Raw genomic sequence first — 11,086 nt, 5'->3', positions numbered from 1 at the left:
AACAAGACTTTGATAGGGACCTTCAATCTTTGGTATATGATTGAAGGTTCCTATCAAAGATCAATTCCAATTACTTTGTTATCAATCACATACAAAGTAATTGCGAATTATACAAGCTTAAAAGGACAAAGCGCAATTACTTTGTATGTGATTGATAACAACTAGCAATTATACATGCCATAAAGATATGGCGACAATATCTATTGGAGAAGCTAGTGATTATTTGGACTGACCATTGGTCCCTGCTATATGATTTGTATATAAAAAAATATGAAATCACAACATTATTATTGAGAAGAATAATTATAATTCTTTGACATTCACCTTAAATATAAGCAAAGAAAATTACATATTATACCAGATACTATATCATGCAGATCAGACTTGAAGTCCAAATCAAGGACAAGGCAAAAGTTGCTACTATTAATAATATTATTTTAAACTTAACTAGAGAAGTATCAAGGATAAGAACTTGATAAAAACAAATAAACAAGTGAGACTTCTATCAAAGAAAGATGACAAAATAGAAATAACTCAATATGTATATTAAGAAAGAAACTCGAATGGCTATTGCCAAAAGATAAAAAAATTAGAGATCCTTGAAACTACACTAGAAGCAAGAAAAAAATTGACAAGAGTGAAGAGGGCTTCACTCTTGTCTCTATATATACTATCTAATTAGGAGCTACGAGGCAATGTTCTATAGGACCTCTAATATGTGTTGACTTTGTAAGACACATGCCTTGACTTACAAGGTAAGTTTTTCTACATGTGGGCCACATAGTTAGCTTGGTCTTCAAGCTAACAACATGTGTGGTACATGGCTAACTTGTTGACTATTTTTCTAATCCAAAAAGTCAATTAAAGACACATATAAAGTCAAAGCAACATCTATAAAGCTATTAGGAAGCTTCTATAGCAAATATTATAGAATTAACTTACTTTTATTTATTTTTACTTATTTCTATCTATTTATATTTGTAATTATTGGCTTACTTGCATATTGAAAGTAGAATGTTATCTTGCCTAGATCTTATTTCTTTTATATGGAAGGTTTTCATCATCATTTTGATGGATGTTATTGATGAAAAGCCTCCACTGCCTTTGTTGCATTTGCAAGATTCTTTATCCGCTCTTATGTGCATTCACTAATATTATATCTGCACTAATGGACAAGATATTTCAATTTATTTTGGCGCCGCCTTGAATCTAAGACTTCTTCCACTTTGAACTCTTTATTATTATCCACTTCTACAGGAAGAGGTGGAGCTTGTCTTCTTTTTGGTATGTCCACTGTCTTGTATGGTTCAAGAAGAGATGCATGGAATACTGGATGGATTTTTATTGACTCCAGTAGGTATAAACGATATACAACTGGATTGATTTGTGAAGAAATAGAAAATAGTTCAAGTCTTCGATAGTCTAACTTGTGATAAGAACGAGTGGTCTTGATATTGCGACAAAGTAACCATAGCTTGTCATCTATGTGGAATGGTGGTTGTTCCTTTTGATAGACATCCACATTGACCTTTTGTTGTTCTTGAACTTCTTTTAACTATACCTTTATCATTACATGTAGCTCTGATAAATGAATTATCAAATCTTTTGTCACAAGATTATCAACTTTTGAAAAGTCAAAAATAACAAGTCATGGATGATAACCATAATAGACAAATAAAGGTGATTTTTTTGTAGAAGAATGTACCATATTATTATAAACAAACTCTGCCAATGGCAAAAGAGTTATCCAATCATCTTGTTGGTAGTTGATTGTACATCTTAAATACTACTCCAAAACTTGAATAACATGCTCCATTTGTCCATCAGTTTGAAGATGGAATGCCGAAGATAGTTTTATATCCACTTTTAAAATCTTGAAAAGAGTTTGCCAAAATCTTGATATAAACTGAGTTCCTCTATTTGATATATATCCTTGGATAATCCATGATAGCGATAGATATTATCAAGAAAGAGCTTAGCTATTTCTTCACCTATGATGGATTTTGTACATAATACAAAATGTGCCATCTTAGTAAAACGATCTACTATCATGAATATAAAGTCATAAAAAGCTGAGATTGGAAGATCAGTGATGAAATCCATAGAAATAGAAGACCATGGTTGTTTTGGAATGGATAATGGCTTAAAAAGTCCATAAGGTGGATGACGAGGAGTTTTTGATCTTGAGCAAACATCACAAGATTGTACAAAATCTTTGACTATTTTTCACATTTGGTGCCAACAAAAGCCCCTGGATATTGATTCCAAAATTTTATTATACTCAAAATGTACCAGTACAAGAAAGTCATGATGAGCTTAAAAAACACATAATCGAGCTTCACCTTCTAGAACATATAGGCATCCTTCCAAATATAGTAGATTTTTCTTAAATTCAAACTTAGAAGTATCATGTGACTTTGAAGGATTTTCCTTAATATCACGAATAAGAGGATCAAAAGACATATTTGATTGAACTTGCTTAATAAAAGTTGAATCAAAAGTTAGTGTTGATTTCATTGCTTGAAGATGAAGATGCTCTGGCTTCAAGAAAATTATCTGTTATTGATTGAAAGCAGCATCTTCTTTCTTTGGTGCAAGGTAAGATCGTCTAAAAAGTACATTTGATAAACCTTGTTATTTTTCAGGTCGATAAGTGATCTTAAATTCGAATCTTGACAAAGATATACTCCAATGAGCTTGATAATGATTCAAAACATGTGCTAACATAAAATATTTAAAGTTTTTGTGATCCGTATACACGATGACTAGGCTAGAAGTACCTTTTAGATAATGGTGCCATTCTTGAAACGAATCCATGATTGCAAGAAGTTCTTTGTCATGGATCTTGTAGTTAATCTTGGCTGTTAAAATTTTTTTGGAATAAAAAGCTATTAGATGAAGTTTATTATTTATGCCCATTTGTGACAATATGGCATCCAAAGCAAAGTCTAATTCATCTGTTTCCATAAAAAATTGCTTAAAAAAATCAACGCGATACAAGATTGGTGCAAAAATAAAGGTTATCTTTAAAGCTTCAAATGCTACTTTTACTTCTTGATTCCATTGAAGTTTATTTTTACAAGTCAAATGTGTAAGTGGAGCTGTAACTTGAGAGAAGTCTTTGTTGAAGATCGGATAGTAGTTGGCAAATCCCAAAAAATATTGGACATCTCTTATCGTTTTTAAGATCTTCCAATCCATAATAGTTTGAAGTTTCTTAGGATCCATCATAAGTCCATGATTTCAAATGATATATCCTAAAAAGTCAATAGAGCAATCATAGGATCAATATTTTGAAAGAGTATCTACATTTTTCTTGTCAAATACATCTTGAAAATCTTGATATTGGCTTGGAATGCCATTTGAAGTCTTTCTACCAATAGAAACAGATATGACACAAATGACACAAGGTGATTCTCTTTTGTAGCATGCAAGAAAGCTCTTGTACCTACAAATATAAGTTTAATTATACTAAACTTATAACTTTTTACTTGATTAAATATGGACTTAGTTATACTTTCAAAAAAATTAAGACTATAAAAAGTCCAATCTATTTTAGGATTATATTTTTTTAGCCATAATAAACTTAAAATGATTGGATTAAAGTGAGATCTAATGATATTAAATATTACAAAGCTACTATGATTATTAGTTGCTACTTCTATAGGAAGGGTTTCATGAGTAATATCTCCTGAAGACAATGGATGATCATCTATGACTTCTACATGAACAAGTTTAGTCTTCTTTACTAAAAGTATGCTATGTCTTTTAGTGAGTTCTTCATCTCAGAAACATGTTGAGACACCCAAATCTAACAAGGCAAAGGCTTTGTGATGTTTAGGTCCTAAAATAATATTTATCGTAAAACATGGAGAGGGTTTTGAGGAGAGAATAAGAGCTTCTCTAGATGTTGTACAAGGTTTCAGTCACATGGTCCCTATTGTAGCTGGACAAATTCGTTTTTCGACATGCTATCTTCTTTGATCACCATACTCTTCATTTTATGGTTGCATTGCTTCTTTGGACAATGTTGAGTAGTGTGCTTAGGTTCTCTATAAAATAAGCACAATCCTTCTTGATGACGATAAGTTTTTTCTTGCTGAGTAAGAAGTTTGAAACGTATTGCATCAATTTGCATATCTTCTACTTCCGAATATATGTGTTGAAGAGATGTTGGTGTTGCCATTGAATTATAGTAACGTTGAGGTCCACTTGTATGATTCTTAGATCAAAATTCAAAAAGATGATTGTCATACTTCACAACAAATTCAATTGCTTGACTCAATGTTTGAGGATCAGGTAAGTTGAACATTAATTTTTTTTACCTCATATTGTAATCTGTAGAAAAATTGGCTAATAAATGGAGCATCATTCTACTTGATATCAATTGCAAGTTGTCAAAACTTTAAAGTATACAACGTTACTAATCAATTATCTTATCACAAAATATAGATCTTGTTGGTTGGAACATCAATTATATCATGTTCTCCATACATGGATCAAAACTCTATCAAAAAAGCGTCCAAATTATTCAATATTGGATCTCGTAGTTTAAGAAAAGATGAAAACCATGATAATGCTGAACTTTAAAAAAGTGTATCAATGAATCTAACTTGTGATCCTGGAGTTGAATAGCTTTGGGATTGAAGTTCAATCACGAGTTGTACTAGATTGATAAATCTTCTAAACTTTGAGCTGGTGCCATCAAACTTCTCGGATAGGACAATTCTTGGTTCTCTAACACTAGAAGGGCATTCCACCATAGGAAAAAGAACATGATTTGGTGCAGATGTTGAAGCAGATCCAATCATTTCTATATCTTCACTTCTTGCTAATCTTGTTGCTCCTTGTGGTGGTAAATTGAATTGATGTATCGCAAGCATTAATTCCTTCAATCATTCTTGCATTTATGCCATTGCACTCTTCATTTCAGCAAGTTCTGCTATAATAATATTTAAAAAAAAAGATGTCTAATATTGCTCTAGACAAATAGAAGAGAGGACTTGAGAACAAAGAAAATACTAAGAAAAATATCAGTTTAGAAGTGGATAATCCGCAACTTCTAATACGCTTGTGTCTTACCAAGAGAAAGTGATAATCTACTTTTAATTAAGATTAGACAAAGCCCTGATATTGTAAGTATATTCTTGTCAATCTGTTAAGGATAAGAATTTGATAAAAATAAATAAATAAGTGAGACTTTTTTCAAAGAAAGATGAAAAAATAGAAATAACTCAATATGTATATTAAGAAAGAAACTCGAATGACTATTGCCAAAAGACAAAAAAATTAGAGACCCTTGAAACTAGACTAGAAGCAAGAAAGAAGTTGACAAGAGTGAAGAGGGCTTCTATCTTATCTCTATATATACTATCTAACTAAGGACTATGTGACAATGTTCTATAGGACCTCTAATATGTGTTGACTTTGTAGAATACATGCTTTGACTTACAAGGCAAGTTTTTCTACATGTGGGCCACATAGTTAGCTTAGTCTTTAAGCTAACATGTGTGGCACATGGCTAACTTGTTGACTATGTTTCTAATCCAAAAAGTCAATTAAAGACACCTATAAAGTCAAAGAGCATCTATGAAGCTATTAGGAAGCTTTCATAGTAAATATTATAGAATTAACTTACTTTTATTTAATTTTACTTACTTCTACCTATTTATACATGTAATTATTGGCTTACATGTGTATGTCCATGACAAGAAGTAGAATAGAAAGTAGCTACACATTGAGATGCTTATTTTAAGATGATTATTGATTGATTGAAGGTGAGCAATAAATAATTTCAAGATTACCATCTTAGTAATGGCTTGTTCTATTTTAAGAAGAAAATTATATATATTTGATAATATTATATTCCAAATGTTCATACTTTAAGAAAGACATGACATTCCAATATATGGACATCTAGGGTGTGAGAAGACTTTAGAATAGATCTCAAAGACACGATTTTGGATAGGTTTGGATTATGATGTTTGAACTTTTGTGCACTCCTACAAGTCATGCCAACATAATAAAGTATACAACACAATATTTCTTGAATTATTGCAGCGAATTTCATTACCTACAGCATGTTGGAAGCAAGTAACTAAGAATCTCATTACATGTTTGTTAAAGACGCCTCACAATCACAATGCAAATTTTATCTTTATAGATTGATTCTCAAAGCAACTTAACTTGGCTATAGAACGCTTTGATATTGATGCTCCAATACTTATAAAAATCTTCTTCAATATTATCTTTTTTCACCAAGAATTATCTCATATTATCATTTCAGATCGAGATCCACACTTCACAAGAAATTTTTGGCAAGCATTATTCAAGCTATTAGGCATATGGTTTATCATATCCATAGCCTTTTATCTACAAAAAGATGGACAAATAAAGTATGTAAATCAATTTGGATAGGTTAGAAGTTGATGTATAATCATACATCTTTAAGTTTTGTAATACACAATAAATATAATGTTTATATTTTATATATTATTTAAATTAAAAATTAAAAAATCATATAAAAATTTTATATATATATATATATATATATATATGTATATATATATATCATTTATTAAATATTAAAAAGAAACTATAGTATCTATAGTTCTAAAAGACATGTCATTATATTCAATGTATTCATGTATGATTTAAAAAAAAATCTTCTATTTATATTTTTTTATGCATATTAACTTATATATTTCTTGTAGATTTATCTTTATATATATATATATATATATATATAAATCTTAGTTTATATAATTAATTCAAAAGTCTTAATAATATTTATATTATTAAGCCTGTAATTTTTATATAGATACTTAGGTTATATTTTTAATTAAATATATGTTATGTTTTTAATAAAAAAATTATTCAAAAAACAAGATGAAGGTTTTGAATCTAAGAAGGTAAAAATTAAAGAGGGCTCTAAAAAGAGAATAGGATCTTTATTAGAGATTGTGTATAATTCCAACTACAAAGTCTTTATTTGTTGCAAAAATACTTATCTTCTACAAAATTATCTTTTGTGATAGCCATTGAAACAAGATTAGATTATCTCTAAGATCTAAGACCTTTTCCATCCATAGAAATATGAATCCAATTATAATGTAAAATAACGTGGATCAGAATAAAACTAAATAAATTTAAACAAAATGGAACATAAAAGGTAGAACAAAAGAAAAGAGAATAGAACAAAATTGAACAGAAAAGTGCAAAACCAAACTTCATTAAGAGAAAGATACCAGAGCTATACCTAATTGGATACCCAAATGGCCTTGGCCAATCATATTTATACTTTTTTCAACCATCCTGGAGCTTTTTAGAATGTTCTTAATAGTAGGCCCATCTAAATAACTGCCTTAAGTCCTTTCTAAAATGTTCTATGGTAGGTCTCACATAGACCACCAACTTAATTTCAATTCTAGAAACTTCTCTAACATAGCTTGAACTATCTTATCTTTATGAATCAATAATACAAATATCTTATCCATACCTTATTACAGTTAATCCCCTTCCACTAATATAAAATGTCCTTATTTTGCTTCCAATAATATTTCTAAATTATTTCTTGAAAATGAGTGAGATTCTTTGGAAGTTCTTACATTGCATTGTAAATAGAATAATCTTTTCAGAGGACTTTGTAGTAAAGTTGTAAATATCCATTGCTATAGCAAAGATCACAATGTTTTAAAATATTTTCTACTTTATATTCTTATTGGTCATCAATCACAATTAATAGCGGTTGTCGTAGTTAGTGTTAGTCCAAAAAGTACCTTGGCTTAGTATGAAATTCCTTGAGTTACAAAACATAGAAGACTAGATGGATCCGAATATGTAGCAAAAGCTTGAGGTAATATATAATATCAGAAATATGTTGTTGGTATTCTATTTGGATAGGTTAGAAGTTGAAGCACACTTACATGCTCTTTAAACTTACAATGATTATCCAACTACATGAAATTTTAAAAATAATAAGATATTGAAATTAATATCAAAGAAATTTTTAAAGTTTCAAATTTAGAAGGCAATTAAAGACTCTTTACAATCATGTAATATTTGTTTGAGACAAAAAAAAATATTTATTGTAAACCTTATAGATTTTTTTAACCATTACCTATATCAAAATAACTACAGTCTTTTATTTTCATAGAATTTAGAATGAATATTCTAATTTCATGTATCTTTTCTTAAGACTTATAATATAGTGGATATATTGAAGAAAAAAAAAAACTCCTTGTTCTTTTCATAAAAGTAGATACCAATCAAAAATGTGAAATAGAAAAAAATTTAGACTAAAAGTAGCATTAAAATAGAATTTATTCTTTCTATTATCTTTATTTTTTGATATTTTTGTATTTGTAATAAAAAATCAATAATAAATTTTTTTAACTTGAGAGCTATTGTTTAGTAAGTTATTGAATAAATTATTGAAATAGTGACAATCTTCAAGACAACATAATAGACATGAAGACCTATAAGAATAATGTAAAAAAATCTCTTGATATTTGATGATATTATTGAAAGTGAAAACCATTGTTGATGGTACTCTTAATATTTTATTTAAAAGAAGTTATGAAGATCTCAACAATGATTAAATAATACAATAGTATTTTTATCTTTATATGGAACATTATCAATGGTTGAGAAGACCTATTTATTAACTTTAAAGAAAAAAAAGATTAAAATATGTACCAATTACAATTTATTGCATCTTAAACTTCTTTAACATGTGATCATTACTCCTTGTAGAACTTGTCCCAAGTTAGAGAAATAATGCCATAGACATCAATATTAACATTAGTAATTAAGATGACAAGAAGAGTTAGATAGAAGTATGTAAAAGTAGGATAAGTTGATAATATCATGGTAAGAAGCTTCTTAGAAGCTATTGATATAATTTTTTTAATTAAAAATTTCATTAGATGGCTTTGTCGACTAATTTTTTAATAATCTCTGCAAAAAGATTCTAAAAATGGGAAGGAGAAGGAGAGAGAGGAGATGAGGACAAAACTAGATTCTTAGTTTTTATATATATATATATATATATATATATATATCTATATAAGTAAAGTGCAAATACAAAAACTCCATGAGTTGGTATGGTTTCAATTTAGAACTTGTTTAAGAAAAGCTTTGGGATTAGCCATAAAATTTTATCTAGACTTCAAATGGACATTACTATGCTGCTCAACATGTATTCTTTGTAATGAAATCAAATTCTTTCTGTATTCTCAAGTAGACATAGCTTCAATTTAAAAATGAACCACTTACATCTTTATGTCTTTTTAATTTAATTACATATTGTTTGATTTGTAAGCATTTGTAATAAATTTTAATAATTTGTATTAGAGCAATGACAAGTATATATGCATTAAAAAAGATGGTTACAAGTGCAATACAAAGGATTTATTGGAGCTTACAATATTAAAGTTGTCTTAGCTAGTTGTGTGTTGGATATGGCCTTTGTAGAAGCTCGGTAATATATAGAGGTGAGTAATTATTTAATTGTCTTGATTTAATATACCATAGTATGTAAACATGGTTTAATAGCATTTCAACAAGGTTTATATTGATTTTTTAAGGCAATTGGATGAAGAGGTTGTATAATTTTTAAATTTAAACAAAACTAAGTTAATTTGTCTATATTACTATAGACTCTATAAATCTTGCAAGCTTAGATTAAAGAAAAGAACAAAGATTTCAAATAAAAAATTTGAGGTAAAAAAATTTGATAGACTTTATTTATTTATTTATATTTAATTATTGCATCTAAAGATAAAATATTTTTTTGTGCAATAAAGATTGCATAAGACGTTAAATAAAAAACTTGTACATAAAAATAATAATAAATAAAAAAAAGATTAGCTTGATGACTATGAATATAATTTTTCTAAGTCTTATAGATGAGATACTGTACAATGTCATAAAGAAGAGTTCAAACCTTAGACTATAAACAAAACTAAAGAATCTGTACATAAGCAAGTCTTTAATGAATTGACTATACTTAAATCAACAATATTATACCTTGCAAATGAAAAAAATACATCAATATTTTATATCACTTAAATACCTTCAACACAAATTTTTATGAATTAATTAATTAGCATTGATATCAAATTAGAAGATGAGAATAAAAAAAAATGCTATTAATTTTATCACTTTATTTGTTTAAGCATCTGGTTATTATTCTTTTGTATTATAAAAATATCCTTGAATTGAAAGAAGTCACTACAACTGTCTTATTAAATAAAACAAGGAAGAGATCTAGTAGTTAAGCTTCACAATTAGATGCCCTATTTGTGAGAGATAGTCCTATGCATAATAATAATAAAAAAAGTATAAGCAAACCTAGATCAAAATTCTAATCAAAATTTGAAAAATTCAAAGCTGAGGCATTTTGAATGTGGTAAGTTAGGACACTAAAAAAGAGAATATAAGAATAAAAAAAGATTTGAATAGAAATACCTATCAATATTTAAAATAATCCAATATTATTGATTTTGATAGAGAATATGATTGCGTCTTTGAAATAACTATTAGAAAAGACAGATTTTAAAATGTATGGATTTTTATATTTTGGTTATTCATATCATATATATCTTTGAAAAAATGATTTTATACTTACAATCCATATAAAGGTGGGATTATACTTAAGAGAGATGACATGCCATCCAAGACTGTAGGAATTGGCACTATGTGTATCAAGATATTTAATAGAACCATTAGAACATTATTTGATGTTGACATATTTTAGAGTTAAAGATGAACCTAATCTCTTTAAGAACACCAGATTTGATTGGATGTAAGTGATTAGCAAAGGTAGAAATCTTAAAGGTTATTAAGAAAGCTCTAATAGTGATGAAGAACAAGAGAATTGGAAATCTATATGAACTTCTAGAAAATATTATTACATGTGGATCAATCATTATATCTTCTCAAAAAAATAATATTCCAAGTTCTATTTAATTGTGGCATGTTTTTTTGAATCACATGAGTAAAATAAAAGTTTTGGAATTGCACAAGCATCAATTCTTGAAAGGTATAAAATCCCACAAGTTAATCTTTTATAACTTTGTATATT

Source organism: Physcomitrium patens, chromosome 1, assembly GCF_059467195.1.
Source record: "Physcomitrium patens ecotype Gransden chromosome 1, ASM5946719v1, whole genome shotgun sequence".
NCBI lineage: Eukaryota > Viridiplantae > Streptophyta > Bryopsida > Funariales > Funariaceae > Physcomitrium > Physcomitrium patens.
Note: the sequence above shows the minus strand (reverse complement) of the source record.